General features: G+C 33.0%; 1 long non-coding RNA gene across 1 annotated transcript in view; it reads right to left on the bottom strand.

Moving 5' to 3' along the window:
* LOC139528698 (uncharacterized) overlaps positions 1–14,604 on the bottom strand; it is a 493,302-nt gene extending 478,698 nt beyond the window's left edge. The window contains exon 1 of the long non-coding RNA XR_011665665.1: positions 14,537–14,604. This is a non-coding gene — a long non-coding RNA (uncharacterized lncRNA). The remainder of the gene's footprint in view (positions 1–14,536) is intronic.
* Between the last annotated feature and the right edge of the window lie 1,278 nt (positions 14,605–15,882).

Raw genomic sequence — 15,882 nt, 5'->3', positions numbered from 1 at the left:
AGGTTCAACCCAACATTTGTTTTTAGTTAAAATGTCCTGTACCAAGAAAATTTAAATTGTTATATTATAGTTCGTTTGTATGTGTGTTACATTCTAATGTTGTGTTTCTGTTGTGTCGTTATTCTCCTCTTATATTTGATATGTTTCCTTCAGTTTTAGTTTGTAACCCGGATTATTTTTTTTTCGCAATCGATTTATGAATTTCGACCAGCGCTATACTACTCTTGCCTTAGTATACTATCATTTTTTAATAATTTTTGCAGTATATAAAAGGGTGTGCAAGGATCTCAATTAAATTGTTTGTACTTTATTTTGTTCAATTTTCAATTGTTTAATACCGATTACGTATTTTCCAAAAGTATGTTGCAACTGTTTCCAAATATTACAACCACTCAATTTGACATTTTGGAGATATATCATTTTTCAATAGCGTATGAATATTCTGGTTTCTACAATTTGCCCGTTTACTTTTAGAAAAGATATAAGCTTTCAATAAATCTTAAAACTCTGTAGTTTCTGAATTCCAAACGTCCTTGATAATTATGATGTCGCGTTTCAAAAAAAGAAAGAAATAACAATGATCTATTTACGAACAGAATGGAATAGTTTCCAAATATTCTCGAATTTAAAATATCGCTTTTATTTGATGGTGTATCAATAATTGGAATGAAACCAGACCAAGTATCTATTATATTTTGATAAAATTATGGTAATTGGATTATATCTAAACCATTTTAGGTAGTTCAGAGGGAAAAAATGGGGTACACCGGCCATCAAAAAGATTTGTTGACCTCTGAAAATGAGTGCAAATATATACATGTATAGAGAAAATGGACATAAAACCTCTATGAATGAATTTTTACGGCCAATAAAATGACAGAGGTTTCTTATTTTTTTAATTTTGGTGTCTCTATTTTATAGAATTGGAATAACATTTGGGAAACCAGCCATCCAGGAGATTGTCTTACCTCTGAAAATGAGTGCAAATAGGCAAAATATAGCGAAAACAGACATAAAATCTCTTTGATTGAATGTTCACAACCATTAAAATGACAGAAGTTGCTAATTTTTTCATACTGAAAAGCTTGTTTTCTCTATTGTATCAAATTGGACTAAAATGTGGGGTCACCGGCTATCCATCAGATTTGTTTTCCTCTGAAAATAATTTCAAATAGGCTAAATATCGGAAAAACAGACATGAAACCTTTTTGATTGAATTTTCACAGCACAAAAATTGACAGAAGTTGCTCATTTTTTTCATATTGAAAAGCTTAATGTATATATCTTATATAATTGGAATAAAATTTGGGGGTCACCAGCAATATAAGGAAAATAATTCTTTTTATGACTGACTAACCATGGAAGAAGACTTAAGGATGTACACCTCTGAGGAGCCAAACATTTTTAGAATTAAACTTGTTTCCTTAACCGGATTTTTGGATTTATAGGCCTGTTAAAAAATAATTGGTGAAGAAAAAATCATATGTTGGTGCACTTCTTTATTTGCTACAACCCTTTGAAAATACCAAATTGTGATGATTAACCATTTTCAACATTTTTGACCTATGTTGGGGCTATTGCCGTAAAAAAACGCAGTTCCACAAAGAAACTTTTTCTCTCATATTTTCAATATAAATACAGTGGACTAATCTGAATAAATTTAACTTTAAAAAACTAAAGGTGGGTGTTAAGATAAGAAAGTTTAATCATATTTTGATGGTTTTTTGTGTCAAATTTACCAAGCTGTCAATTTTGTAAATTTGTGATTTTTATCCATTTTAAGAACAAAATGCATAGTTTTTAAACTTTTTTGTTATAAATGATTGAACAAATACATATCTTAGAAATTTGAATAGACAAACAAGATTGGGATCTACATAATTCTTGAAAAATCATTGTTTGTACCCCGCACCTATTTTCCAAACATTTTGGCTAAAAGACTGACTTGATAGATCGTCAAATTTGAAAACTGGATTACACAAACACTATTCATTGTAAATACACAATTTTATCAAAAAGTTATGTTTGATTATAAAAAAAAAAAAAATCATTGATATTTCCCACTTGTATCACATGTTTTGGAAATAATTCCAGATTTCAACGAGACTAAATCATCACAATACTACATCATTAAAGTTACAATTCAGAAATCAAAGTACTGAAGCACTGAACATCGGATGGTCAACAGCACATGTCACAGAAAAAGATCACATATCTATACCTGAAACTGAGGTTAATGTACATATATATATTTTTTTCTGAGACAAATTCGTGCGTGGATGATGACTTAATGACAGGAAATTCAACCGAACCGTAATATCTATAATAATGTAGTGATACAAATCAGTATGCCTGGGACCATTAGACTAATATAATAATGGTCAAAGAGTGTACACTGGTTTGTTGTTATATATTATATTAATATAACAGTTACATGTATATATAATTTTCATCCATTTGTATATCATTCTATTTTACTATTCTAATATAGTGCAGTGCAGTGCAAGTGCATCATGGACACTCTTCAGTAAAAAATAGATTTTTCTAAAAGATTGGATATGAGAAGCCATCCATATTTCCCCTCAAAAAACAATTACAGAATTATCGGTCCTTGCTGGGAGTGTCGCAAAACGTCCTTGAGATATTCGTCCGAAGCTTAAACACAATCTTTCGGTACGTGTGCAAATATATATCAATGTTTTTTTACTTTTATACATATCTAACGACAAAACATTTTCATATATTAATTGGTGTTTTAAAAAAAATATTCAAATGAGTATCCATCGATAGATCGTTTAAAACCCAAAAATTAATTTGCATAATGGTAATTTGGGCGATAGCAATACATCGGAATGACCTCACAGTCATCTCAATGTAAAAAATCAATGTGTATGCATGGCGAAGTTTGATATCAACATATTTTCAAAATTTCCAAGGGAATTCAATAAAATTTGGAAGGGTAATAAGGCACTTTTTGCCGATACAAAACATGATTTTAGGGGTTTCACATGGTAAAACAAGGACTTAGCCATTACTCTATGTCAAATGGCATCAACATATAATTTGCCATTTTAATTTTTAAGAATTAGTTGAAACTTCATAGGATTATTTTTAAGTATCATTTGTAGGTATACAAATAACATATAGCATGTTTATTATTTACCAAACTGACTTTGTGGTCAATTATGTTAAACAAGGATATAGCTAATTGTGTGTACTCTATATATCTCCTTTCTGAGGATTACCACCATGCGATATTGTGTAAATAAGACATTTTGTTCATAAAACAGACATATTAATGTAAGCACTTGCTTATCCAGTAAAGTAGTTAGGCTGTGATGGTTCTTACTATCACATGTTAAACTACTATCCAATTCTGATTGTGAGGAGGGGGCACATCAGTCATTTTTGGTATTGATAAGAAGTCGCTATATCTTGTTCCCTGACATGTTCATATATTTTAAATATTTAATCCACAATAGTGTCTCCCACAAAACATATACATTTTTATAGTTTACATGGTAAAAAAGTACAGGAAGATGTGGTATTAGTGCCAATGAGACAATTCTCCACCCAAATAACAATTTATAAAAGTAAACAATTATAGGTCAAGGTACGGCCTTCAACACGGAGCCTTGGCTCAAACCGAACAACAAGCTATTAAGGGCCTATAAATTACAAGTGTCAAACCATTCAAACGGAAAAAACCAACGGTCTAATCTAAATCATTATTTGAAAATAAATGAACCAACTACTAACGTTGTTGTCAAATCTATAAAAGTTACTGTTGAAAATATATATAGGAAAACAGAAATCGATTCACAAACTTATAATTTCTTGAAGAATAATAACGAATAAAAACATGGACACATGTAACTTCTTCCAAAAATACATACAATCAATCTAGAAATAATTAATGAGGCATTTCGAGATGGTCAAATTGTTGGAAACATAAACATTCCTTACCGACCAATCACCAATAAGTGTAACTGTCCCACGAAAGGCATTGAAAGATTACCGGATCCAATTTTAAAACCATTATTGAAGAGGCGTAATTTTTACATTCAAGATACAATAGACTTCATTAATAGAACAGATTCATATGAGGTTAAGTAAGATTGCATTCTTATTGCCTATGATCATGATGATGTAATGTCAATGTACACAAATAATATGAACATTGAAAACTTAGAAGAAACAGATACCAATGTATTATAATCAATTGACACACAAATTAATACTAGGAAACAATGAATTTGAATTCAATGGACAATTGTACAAACAAATTATAGGAGCGCCTATGGGTGGTATATATTCTCCGACATGCACAGATTTACATCTGGCTGTACTATTAATAACTATCTTAGATAAGTTCCAGTGGAGAGAAAACATCAAATTACACTGTCAATACATAGATGACGATTTTATGGTCTTCAATGGCACATTAAAATAGGTTGAAGATTTCTTTAAAGGACACCGGGCGTCCATTTCAAACAATCATTTGTAAAATAAATCGTAATGGGATGTAAACATCGTTAATATCGTATATAAGTGTGTACCACATATCGTATGTCTATAAAAACAGGTTGTATCAGCTTGATATAATCCTTCTCTGGACATTGCCGATAATTGCAGACAATTAATAAGCGTCGTCCCGAATGACTGCCTGAGGTCACTTGTGTTGTTTACATCCACTAGACCACGAGAAACATACTATTTCCAACTAAAATTAGACAAAGTATTCAGCTGATTTCGACGGACGGGACAGCGGTGATGAGCCATTTATAACTGATGTTGATAGAATTCAATGGTATCAGTTCGAGCCTGTTGTACATATTGAACAAAACGAAGTGAGCAGTCAAAATCAATCGGACTTCTCTGAGGAAAATTCTGAAGCCGAATCTGAATCCTCTGACCTGCAATACAGCCTGATGGATAACTTGTCATGGTATGGTTGATTGTCCAATAGTGTCTAACATGATTAAATACTTCACATTACCAAGTTTCCGTAGATGTAACAAAATTGACCCTCAACTTAAATTCACATTTGAGGTGTCTAGTTCTAGTATGACCAATTTAGATTCTGAAGTGTACAAAGGTGAAAGATTCAATAATAATAACATCCATGATGTTAAATCACATATTAAAAAAACTGAAACGCATTAATAGTTACCAATCACTAGTGCACATCCGAAACACACATTCACAAGTATTACAGTGTGTGAATCTATACGTCGTATTAGAAATAATAGTGACATCGATGAGTTAGATATACATTTAACTAACTTACACGATAAGTTAGTTGAAAGAGGAAACTGTAAAAATAAAACAGAGAATGTTATTAAAAACGTTAAAAATAGCACAAGGAGAAACACAACTTTATTGACGGGCGATAGGACAAAGAATGTTACACTCACTCTCATTACTAAATATAATCAGTCTATGGAAGAAGCGAATCGATAAAAACGTTTCTTATATCAAATAGCGATTTTGTCTTATATCAACGAGTTGCATTGTGGGAACTTTCAGACGAATGTTAAAATTTGTATGAAGAAAGGAAGATTTCTCGGTATAAAGAAAGGAATCTTTTCTTAAAATAGGGTGACATTTAACACGACAAACGTATGCTGTATAGTTTCCATGCATTGTGTAATATTAAAACAAACAAGCTGTATTAATACGAGAAAAATGAAACATAACTGACGAATTTTTCATTTGTAGGTGTTCACATTCAATAAATATCATGTAGCAAATCCAGTGGAATGCAAATGAAATGAATTTTAATTGTTTGATAAGCCAAAATCACCAATAGGTCAAATATACTGCTATATTTTATTATATCAACGCGATATGTGTCGTATATAGTAGCGATGAGTTTTTAATATCAAAAATTTATGAATGCGATATTTTTCTAATAGAACTGCTATAGTTTTCTCATATAAAATGAATACGATAAAACGTTAAAATGCAAGTCAAGAAAACCGCAAAAATAATTCACAAACTTAGTTCATGACCGGTTTAATGTTTGATGCCCAATATCACTAAAATTCAGTACCTGTAACAAAAGTAACGCTTACATGAACTAATCATTTCGAAAATGTTGCTTAACCCTATTAATAGATGACAGTGTTAACAACCTGCTTAGTCCATTGTTTCGATCATATGGTTTTACTAAATATTGTTATTCTATTTGTAATTCTATATTTCTAAGATGTACAATAGCGGAATTTAAATGCGGCTACTGAAAATAGTCTACCGACCTATTAGATTCTAATATAGGTCACACATAGGCGATTCACAGGGGTAAATTCGAAATAGACAATAAATATCATTACTTAAAAGGAAAAAAAAATATTCATTCAAACAATCCAATCCAATATGATTCCCAATTACAAAAATGTACACATGACAATGAATATTCAAATGGTAAAAAAAATATTCCAAACAAATGTACAAATGATGATGTCCCGGACTTTAAAGATAGCAATTGAGCAGCCTTAGACTATAAATTGAACAACTTCAGATAACACGAAAATGAAAAAGCTTGTCAAACAGAGGATGTATTTATTATTTACATAGACAAAATATTGAGAAAGAAAACACTTCTTGTTGAATATCAGACTTTTTCCCGTTGGTAATTCGATATCTTTATGAAGATAATCCGCCTACTAAAATTCAATCGATTAGATAAATCGAATCATTACAGAAAAGAGTCCTTGGCATGCATTTGCACTGCTCTATTATTAAAATAGTGGAATAGGATGATATACAAATGGATGAAAATCATATATACATGTCGCTGGTATATACAAATATTAATTATAACAATAAAGCAGTGAGAATATATTGATTTGTATCACTACAATATAATATATATTACGATGAGGTTGAATTGCCTGTCATTCATTCACCATTTACGCTCGAACTTGTCTAAAAAAGAAAGCATATCTTGGTACATTAACATCACTTTCAGGTAATATAACTTGGTAATCTATGATTATTTTCTGAAACAAGTGCTTGTGACCATACACAAGAACTCGCAGTCATCCGGTGTTCAGTATTTCAGTACTTCAATTTTCAGAAGCCTTGACAATAAACTTCTTCCTTTTCGCCCGAGAACATGCACAGTTATTTCGTAGTGCATTTCTTTTAGTCAATAAATTCAAATTGAAATAAATTGCACCTTCTCTATCTCAAAAAGATTTGTACAGTGTAGTGTACTACTAGTGGGACAAATACACAGACATTTTTACAGTGTAGTGTACATATAGTGGAACAAATAATATCAAAATTATAGAAACTTCTACCAGTTTTAACTCAAAATAATGACAATTCTGTGTTAAGGTTTGTAACATTCAGTTTACCAGCTTCAGACGTAATAAAATTTGACCTTTCTAAACTGGACCAAATCACTACTGGACATTCAGCACCCAAATGTCGGTTTGGGAGGACTGGAAAGTAGTTATTGAAGTGGAAATTTTAAAGATTTATAAATATAAGAAGATGGTGTATGAGTTCGAATGAAACCACTTTCCATCAAAGTAATAATTTGTTTAAAGTAAACCATTATAGATAAAACTACGGCATTAAACACGGAGCATTGACTCAAACCGAACACCATGCTATATAGGACCCAAACAATAACTAGTGTTAAACCAGTTAAATAGGAATAGAAAACCAACAGTGTAATTAATTTGTATATAAACCAAAATTTAAAAGTACAGGGCTCATTTTGTCGAAACAATCTAAACGAGGACAATATGATTCATCTTTGGCACAAGTTAGTTACATTGTTACCAATAAAGGAAGTCTTCCATGCGTGCGTATGTGAACAATAATTTTGATACTTAGCTATTTAATTACTACATTGTTTATAAAACCCTAATTTATATAAAAAAAAGAAGACGATAAGTATGATTGTCAATGGGACAACTCTCCACAAGAGACCAACATAACACAGAAATTAACAATTATAGGTAACCGTACGGCCTTCAACAATGATCAAGCCCATACCGCATAATCAGCTATAAAGGCCCCGAAATGATAAAATGTAAAACAATTCAAACGAGAAAACTTACGGCCTTATCTATATAAAAAATGAACAAAAAACAAATATGTAACACATAAACAAACAACAACCACCGAATTAAAAGCTCCTGACTTGGGACCTTAAATTGTACGACAGTCTCATCAAATTCCATTATATTTACAAAGAGGCGTGAACAAAACAGACATAAAAGGTAAAATTGTCAAAACATGGGTACAACAGTCTAGTATTAATAATAATATTGATATAACAAAAATACTGCTATGATATTTTAATACTATTGCATTGATATTAGAATTTATAGCATTTGTTTATTTATGTACATAAGAAAAACAAAGCACTTCAAATTTTACACGGACATAAATTGTTGCTTTTGATTAACTTCAGAATGTATATTTAGACTTAATTGTTGTTTCTATTTGAACAATACGTTTTAAAGTTCGTATTTTCTTCATATTTCGTTGCCGAAAACAACATTATCCGCATGGAATGTCTGCATATCTACAATTTTTATTAGACAATATCGCTATGTGATATAAGAAACGTTTTTATCGATTCATTTTTTCCATAGACTGATAATCCAATGGTAAAAAAACTTAGTAAAATTATAAGAAAACATTGGAGCAATCTGCAAAAAGACGAACAATCCGATAAAAAACTTTGAATGTAAATGATATCAAACTCAAAAGTCATATATTATAGGACTACAGTTAACGGCCATTTTATGAACAGAGGCCTTATAAGCTTTAGAAATTAAAAGAAAATATATACGACAAGGCGGTTTTTCTGTTAGGAAGTCAAAGTTTGGTTTTTCTCTCATGAAGGTTCTGCAGGATCAAATACATTGATAGAGGGTCAGGAAAAGTTTCACAGAATATATAGTGCATGCATTAATGTGCACAATACATGTGTAAGTAAAGAAAATAAGCATAACAATGAAGAATAATGGGGTGTTAAATTATAAGAAATACAGGAAAATGAAAGAAACAATAACATAAAAAAAGATAAAAGGTATAAAGAATTATATCAGAAAGAAACGAAGGACCCACCATCCAGGACATCAGTAAGAAAGCTAGTTTTGTGAAATGAGTCATTTACAAAAAATGATGTATACAGTCTATTCAGGTATCGCAAATCAAATTTATTCGTTCATAGTGTGTTAATGTACGTTTGTTGACGAGTTAAGCCTTCCAATTGATATTTTATCGTTTGTTTTTCTATGTTGTGATGTTATACTATTGTTTCAGAAAAAGGGAGAAGGTTTGGTACCATTAAAACGTTGAATCCCGCTGCAAATGTTTGCACCTGTCCCAAGTCCGGAATATGATGTACAGTAGTTGTTTATGTAATGTATATGTGTTTCTTGTTTCTCGTTTTTTTATATAGATTAGTCCGTTGGTTTCCCCGTTTGAATGATTTTACACTAGTAAATTTGGGGCCCTTTTATAGCTTGTTGTTCGGTGTCATCCAGGGCTCCGTGTTGAAGGCTGTACATTGAAATATAATGGTTTACTTTTATAAATTGTTATTTGGATGGAGATTCGTCTCATTGACACTAATACCACATCTTCTTATATCTATAGACAGGATATGTTCTAAATTTTAACAGTGTGCATGCTTAACAAAAAATGCGACAACTGGAATCCTGGAAAAACACCTGCATTTGTATTCCAATATTGTAGGTTTACAACAATTTGAACACGAACATTCGCCATTTACAACTTGTCTATACTTTTGCAAGGAGTATTAAGGAGAAACAAAAGATACTAAAAGAACAATTAAACTCAAAGGTCGAAAACAAACCGACACAGCCATGGCGGAAAACGAAAACCGATGAAAAGACAAATAATACTCTAATAACACAACGTAGAAAACAAAAAACTTAGAAATACGAAACCTAACAAAAACTAGGATAATATCAGGTTCTTCAACAGGGAAAAAAGATCCGGTATTTTGGCCCCTGTAGGTTCTTCAAATATGAACAGTTTAAGTTTGTTTAACCTTTCAATTAATGATACAAAATCTATGGAAAATACTGATTTCATACATATAGATATAGGAAGATGTGGTGTGAGTGCCAATGAGACAACTCTCCATCCAAATACAAATTTAATATATCAAACGTCTGAATAATAGTCAACGATTTTCCCCACGTGGGAGCTGGATCGTTACAAGTAACGATACATGTACACAATAAAATAAATTATATAAACGCCTAAAAAGTGTACATAACAACACCAATGATATAAAAAGGAACTATAAATGTAATTATTTATAAATATTTCGGATAACAGATATCCTTTGTCAGTCAGATTCTGATGTTAAATGAATCATCTTTAAGTCTTCTTAGATTAAACTTTTACTAAATCTTGAAATTTATACAATAAAAAAGGCAAACCGAACATCAGTTAAGACGCTTGCACCATTCTAAAAATTTGTTGAATATGACATAGGTTATATGACTAATTACATCAGAGAGTTCACATATATGCTTTAAATAAAAATAATAATGTGCGATGTGAACTAGCACAATTTTAAAGCTTTAACGGTGTCGATATTATAATGTTACAAGAAAGATTGCGTCAATAAGAATTCCAAATAAACATCACTGAACGGTCTAAATTTCTAAATATTTCAGATTTGACAACTGTAGTATAGTTACATTAGAGTCTGCGATGTTTAAAACAAACGGCCGTTAAAATATAATAACAAATTTTGACTAAAGTATAATAGTTGGACGTGGCTTGGTACTTATACATCCCTCAAAACATTAAGCAATTTAAATTGTTATATTCAACAGATTTATTTTAGAGATGAGTAAGGTAAAGAAATAGAAACGGAGACTGTAATAATAAGTAATATAACCCAGATGTGAAGCACTGCATGGTGTCGAACTACATCTTTTCATTTATCCCATTTGGTGCCAAAGTTGTTAATTTTCTAATCCAAAATCTTTCCCGAGTAAGTCTATCCTCCCTAGACCAAGCAGAGTTGTGGTCAATGATAGTAATGGTCAGTCGATTGAGATCTGCCTTAGTGTGAACGATCCTTGTCTCGCTTGATGTTACCTCCCTCTATACTAATATCCCCCATGATGATGGTATTGAAGCCTGTAGGGAAGTCTGGAACTCTCGTAACACCTTACATCCACCAACTGAATGTCTCATCCAGCTTCTAACTTTGGTTTTAAAATGCAATAACTTCACATTCAATGGTGAACACTTTCTCCAAGTTAATGGAACAGCAATGGGAAAAAAGATGGCCCCGTCTTATGCCAATATTTTTATGGGGAAATTAGAACAGAGAATTCTCAATTCTTTTCTTTATCAACCCCTCTCTTGGTTCCGATTTATTGACGATATTGACATGAAGTGGGATAATACTGAACAAGAACTAGATTTGTTTATTCAACATGCCAACGATGCCCATCCCTCAATAAAATTCACATATGAAATCTCTGACTCTAAGATCACATTTCTTGACACTACAACGCAAGTGAGGGATGGAAACATATTTACAGATCTGTATTGCAAGCCCACAGACAAACATCAATATCTGTCTCCTTCAAGTTGTCACCCTAAACATTGCACCAAGAGCATTCCCTACAGCCAGGCCATACGAATAAAAAGGATTTGCTCCACCAACGATGTTGCCAAAAAACGACTACAAGAACTTCGCTGTCACCTAAAACATCGAGGCTACAAAAGGAAAGACATTAATAAAGGTTTTGCTCGTGCTAGCAACATCAGCCGAGATGAACTTTTACAATATAAAGTCAAAAAGGTCAACAGGAGGGTGCCTTTTGTGTTAACTTACAATCCAAAATTTGACAACTTGTCTCACCTTATCCGCGAAAGTTGGAAAGATATCGAAAAACATCCTAAACTATCCAAGACCTTTCCCAAGCCACCTGTACTGGCTTTCCGCAGGCCCAAAAGCCTTAAAGACTTGCTGGTGAGAGCTGAGTTATCCTCTCAAGCAGGCTCTTCGTCAGTGGGCTCTTGTAAGGGTTGTGGAAACAAACGATGTCTGACTTGCAAACAAATACTGGATACCCAGACTTTTAACAGTCACTCCACTGGTACAGAATACACCATATTTTGCAATGTCAATTGCAAGACTACAAATGTTGTGTATCTCCTACAGTGTAAATGTGGTAAACAGTATGTAGGCGAGTCAGAACAGCCGTTTCACAAACGAATGAACGGTCATCGTAGCGACTACCAATGCAAGCCAGACCTCCCTCTTAGTCGACATTTGAGATCCCCTGGCCACACTAAGGCAGATCTCAAATGACTGACCATTACTATCATTGACCACAACTCTGCTTGGTCTAGGGAGGATAGACTTACTCGAGAAAGATTTTGGATTAGAAAATTAACAACTTTGGCACCAAATGGAATAAATGAAAAGATGTAGTTCGACACCATGCAGTGCTTCACATCTGGGTTATATAACTCATTATTACAGTCTCCGTTTCTATTTCTTTACCTTACTCATCTCTAAAATAAATCTGTTGAATATAACAATTTAAATTGCTTAATGTTTTGAGGGATGTATAAGTACCAAGCCACGTCCAACTATTATACTTTAGTCAAAATTTGTTATTATATTTTAACGGCCGTTTGTTTTAAACATCGCAGATTCTAATGTAACTACACTACAGTTGTCAAATCTGAAATATTTAGAAATTTAGACCGTTCAGTGCTGTTTATTTGGAATTCTTATTGACGCAATCTTTCTTGTAACATTATAATATCGACACCGTTAAAGCTTTAAAATTGTGCTAGTTCACATCGCACATTATTATTTTTATTTAAAGCATATATGTGAACTCTCTGATGTAATTAGTCATATAACCTATGTCATATTCAACAAATTTTTAGAATGGTGCAAGCGTCTTAACTGATGTTCGGTTTGCCTTTTTTATTGTATAAATTTCAAGATTTAGTAAAAGTTTAATCTAAGAAGACTTAAAGATGATTCATTTAACATCAGAATCTGACTGACGAAGGATATTTGTTATCCGAAATATTTATAAATAATTACATTTATAGTTCCTTTTTATATCATTGGTGTTGTTATGTACACTTTTTAGGCGTTTATATATATATATATATATATATACAACTCGTCTAAACATCAACCCAACAATGTTAGATCTGTAAATTTGCTTTCGCAAATTTTTGGTTCTTCCCTCGCCGGGATTCGAACCCATGCTACTGTGATATCGTGACACCAAATCGCCTGCACTGCAGCCGTCCCGCTATATATATATATACATGTATAGCTGATCTGTAACAATAACATCTTCATGCCTTATATATCATGTACTGTAGTACGCCGCTAGATTAAAACTGACGAGGAAATGTAACACACGTCCAGCGAAAGCTCTTTTTTGAGAGCCCAGGTGGTCGTGTGGTCTAGCGGGACGGCTGCAGTGCAGGCGATTTGGTGTCACGATATCACAGTAGCATGGGTTCGATTCCCGGCGAGGGAAGAACCAAAAATTTGCGAAAGCAAATTTACAGATCTAACATTGTTGGGTTGATGTTTAGACGAGTTGTATATACATTATGTACACAGCCATGTATCACCATCATTGATGGCGATCCGATGGATACATCTGTTGTAGAGTTGTCACTGACTCAGACGTACTTATAAATATAATTATTTTCTGTGACTGTATATTACATTAATTTGTAGGATCCTTTACTATAGATAATTTAGCTGATCTGTAACAATAACATCTTCATGCCTTATATATCATGTACTGTAGTACGCCGCTAGATTAAAACTGACGAGGAAAGGTAACACACGTCCAGCGAAAGCTCTTTTTCGAGAGCCCAGGTGGTCGTGTGGTCTAGCGGGACGGCTGCAGTGCATGCGATTTGGTGTCACGATATCACAGTAGCATGGGTTCGAATCCCGGCGAGGGAAGAACCAAAAATTGCGAAAGCAAATTTACATATCTAACATTGTTTGGTTGATGTTTAGACGAGTTGTATATACATTATGTACACAGCCATGTATCACCATCATTGATGGCGATCCGATGAATACATCTGTTGTAGAGTTGTCACTGACTTAGACGTACTTATAAATATAATTATTTTCTGTGACTGTATATTACATTAATTTGTAGGATCCTTTACTATAGATAATTTAGCTGATCTGTAACAATAACATCTTCATGCCTTATATATCATGTACTGTAAAAGCGAAAGCTCTTTTTTGAGAGCCCAGGTGGTCGTGTGGTCTAGCGGGACGCTGCAGTGCAGGCGATTTGGTGTCACGACATTACAGTAGCATGGGTTTGAATCCCGGCGAGGGAAGAACCAAAAATTTGCGAAAGCAAATTTACAGATCTAACATTGTTGGGTTGATGTTTAGACGAGTTGTATATATATATATATATATAGATTGCCTAACAATGTAATTTTAACACACTATTTGGTATGTAAATATAAGAATGTTTAAAATATTTACAAAATGATGAAAATAAACGCAATATTTCGCTAGACCAACTAGCTTTATCAAGCGTGCATCTATCCAGGTGAAATCTAGCTGCCTTGAAAATAAGAAAATTTTGCAGCTCAATGTCTATGTTGAATTTGGATTGAGCTGCCTTAAAAATAAGAAAATTTTGCAGCTCCATGTATATGTTGCTCTTGGATTAAGCTGCCTTAAAAATACATAATTGGTAGTTGAAATAAGCAACGTTCATTGGCCGATATTACGGGATAAAAAGGACGATGCTTTGTTTTTAAATTATTCTTTATCTTTCCTGTATCTTTTCTCGTCTTTTTCGTTAAGACCATCAAGTTCTAAAGTGTGGAGTTGGTGGATCCAAAAGTTTTGTCTTCTCCTTCTCGCCGTGGTGTCCCACTCGGTGTTGACTTCTATAATATGGAAAGTGACATTTTCAAAAGGATGTTTCGTTGAACGAAGATGTCTTGTGAGAGGACAGTTTTTGTTGGTTTTGTACGATGAACGATGGTTATTAAGCCGAATATTAAATTTGTCCATTGTTTCTCCCACATACTGAATGCCACAAGTGTCCCATGTTAATATATAAATTGAGTTCTCCGTTTTACAGTTGGAATTTGCGTAGATGGTATAATTTTGTTTAGTAACGGAGCTGATGAAAGAACTGCTTGTATTGGCAGCTTTACAACACAAACAATTCCTTCGACCACATTGTTTGTAGCAACCGGGCGATGGAGTAGGCTGATTAGCTAATACAGAAGTCACTAATTTGTCACGGATGTTTTTAGGTCTTCTGAAGGCCATGACTGGTGGTGATGCTTTTTTTAGATTTAAATAATTTTCTATAATTTTCCAATGCTTCTGAACAATGGATGACACATTTTTAAAATCTGGGTGGTAAGTGAGTACGAGGGGTGTTCTGTTAGCTGCTTTATTCTTATCTTTGTACTCAAGAAGTTCTTGGCGACTAGTTTTGTTTGCTCTTTCGAAAGCGCTATCAATGATGTGGGTATTGTATCCTCGAACAACTAGATGTTTACGAAGTTATATAAGTCTAGCATCTTTCGTATTTTCATTAGAGCATATTCTCTTGATTCGTAATGCCTGGCTGAATGGGATACCACGGGAGCAGTGTTTAGGATGCCAACTTTTAGGAGAAAGGAATTGATGTTTGTCCGTTTGTTTGGTATGAAGGTCCGTTATAATGGTTCCGTTCTTGCAATTTATAATTTTATTTGTGTAATTGAATTAATCTCTGTACTGATTAATCCACACTCCCATAGATTTGTATGTCATGTGCTGCTATTCATAGGCACTTATTTTTATAATGTTTTATAACCATTTGG

This window comes from Mytilus edulis, chromosome 1 (assembly GCF_963676685.1).
Source record: "Mytilus edulis chromosome 1, xbMytEdul2.2, whole genome shotgun sequence".
NCBI classification, from domain to species: domain Eukaryota; kingdom Metazoa; phylum Mollusca; class Bivalvia; order Mytilida; family Mytilidae; genus Mytilus; species Mytilus edulis.
Note: the sequence above shows the minus strand (reverse complement) of the source record. Positions and strands in the feature narration are given on the sequence as shown.